We start from the raw sequence: 2,306 nt of genomic DNA, 5'->3' as shown, positions 1-2,306 counted from the left end.
AAAAAAAAAAAAAAAAAGGAAAGAAAAGGTGTCGAACGAGGTGATGCGTTTTGTTAAACACGCGATATCCGTATATGCTTGCCCACGCAGAAATACGAAACGTCGCGCACGCACTTCTCCTTTCGTCAACGACATCGTCCACTTGGGGGGACATCGTTCTCTGTACAATATTGTCTTACTTTTTCCATTGAACTTACTTTTTCGTGGTGTGACACAGAAACGAAGAAGATTCTTCTATTCAATTTCGTCGAACTCATCGAACGCGATGAATTGTTTTCGATTATTAAAATGAATAAACGAGTTTTGTGTAAAAATCAAGTGAAAAGTACGCGCGAGTTTGGAATTTTTTTTATTTTTCTCATCATTGGCTTTTCGTTCGAAAATTTTCCAGCTAATGGAATTCTGTATTGCGTTTTAAAATATTTTTTTTTTTTTTTTTTTTTTTTAGAAAGAACAGTATTGGATGCAAATGAGGAAATTAATTTGCTAATCAAATCATGATTACTCGATTTACTCGAGGAAACAACGCGAAAACAAAGATTTCGCTGTTATGCAGCGAGGAAATTATTTAAACGTTTCGTAATCGAGAGTTCCATTTAAATTATTTTTTCAATGGTTCACCTCGTTTCCATATTAATCAGAATTTCGAAATAGCTTCGAGTAAGAAAATATATTGGGAGCCAATATGAAATTTCAATCTATGTATACAGATTTAAAAAAATTGTTAATAAAACTATGTAAGTATAATTAAATTTGGAACATTGGAATATTCATATTCACAGAAAAAATCACTAGAAAAAATTTTAATATCTAATACGATCAACATCTCTCAAGATTTCCAATTTTCTTCAAAATTTCCAAAAATAAAAATACGAAAGAATCATGTCATATTATATTGCGAAAATATCACTAGAGAATATCATTAAAGAAACTAGAAATCGACATGAATATTAATACAATATACCGATTATTTCTAAAGAAATCATTTTAGATTCTGGGAATCTTGATTTTCAAGATTCGTACCCACGCCACTCACTTCTCCCGAAAACTTATCAATTTATCGTAAAAGATCGGATTGCTCTTTTCTCACTAGGCGAGGTCCATCCGACACGCTGAGTATGCACGCGTGGCTACGTGCTATGTGTAGCGAGAAACGCTCGTACAACGTTACACGTTCTTCGTGCAGGCGTGCATACACGCGCCGATGTGCAGCGCATTATGCGCGAAAGCTCTCGCACGTAGAGAGCAAAGATAATTCTGGAGCCGTGCCGCGGTGAAAAGCACCGACTCTTGTCAGCACTTATGTGAATAATTATCTGGAGACGGTGGATGGATGGTTCGTTTAACGATAAGAATTTTCGGTTGAGAATGTTGGATAATTCTGAACTGAGTTCTCTAACTCTTTCTTTTTTTTGAGATTCTATTTTTCTAGATAGGTAAATAATAACCTGCGACGCCTCCTCTTTGTTACGTTAAGAATGCATGTAAATATAATATTTTATTTTTAAAGATGGATGTTACGTAACAAATTGTTCGTAGATGTGTTTTAAGATGATTTTTAAATTTTCTTTTTAATTTCAACGAAAAAAGAAAAAATTACGTTCAAAGTATTGTGATTATTTTAAGTATCGTATTTTAATAAAAATCAATAATCGATTGTTTAAATAAAAATACACAATTGTATGTATCTAGCTTTGCAGTAATTGTTTATTGACTCTAATACCAAACTTGAACATCTTTGGCTTCTGTGCATAGTGATTTATTTAAAATTGTAATTGTCTAATCATTGATGCTACTTGTTCATCAGATACTATAAATCTTTGGTTATTGACTGTAATGAATGATTTGAAAATATTCACCCAGTGAATAGATTGATATAATATGATGGCATAGCTATGTAAAATGATTCATGTAACGAGTTTAAAACTTGGAATGTACTAGATTTAGTATTACAAGGCCTAACAAGATTATGATCATGTATTGCATGATATTATAAATTTTCAATTATAGATATGTAATGTATACTTATAATACACTATGTAATAATCAAAGTTAAAAGAAATTCAATTCTTTTTTAATTATTATTCTTATATTATTTCTTCCTATTCTAAATTTTACTCTGTAAACAGGATATCTATATTTTTGCAGTCATCTAAACTACAATAACGAATAACATTAAATTACTACGATAAAAATTCTAAATTTAATGCATCTTCAAAATTTTCAATTTTCTAAATGTACACCCAATAAAATCTTTACTCGAACAAACTACCGTTCTTTGAATCTTAAATTTTAACTTTCGTTTT

At 30.8% G+C, this 2,306-nt stretch overlaps 1 protein-coding gene across 1 annotated transcript in view; it reads right to left on the bottom strand.

Annotated features, from left to right (window-relative positions):
- The window catches only part of LOC102681748 (A disintegrin and metalloproteinase with thrombospondin motifs 9), a 113,734-nt gene that overhangs the window by 106,371 nt on the left and 5,057 nt on the right, over positions 1 to 2,306 (bottom strand). The window lies entirely within an intron of this gene.

The sequence above is a fragment of the Apis dorsata genome, unplaced genomic scaffold (assembly GCF_000469605.1).
Source record: "Apis dorsata unplaced genomic scaffold, Apis dorsata 1.3 scaffold_676, whole genome shotgun sequence".
Taxonomy (NCBI): domain Eukaryota; kingdom Metazoa; phylum Arthropoda; class Insecta; order Hymenoptera; family Apidae; genus Apis; species Apis dorsata.
This window is presented reverse-complemented; position numbering and strand designations above follow the sequence as displayed.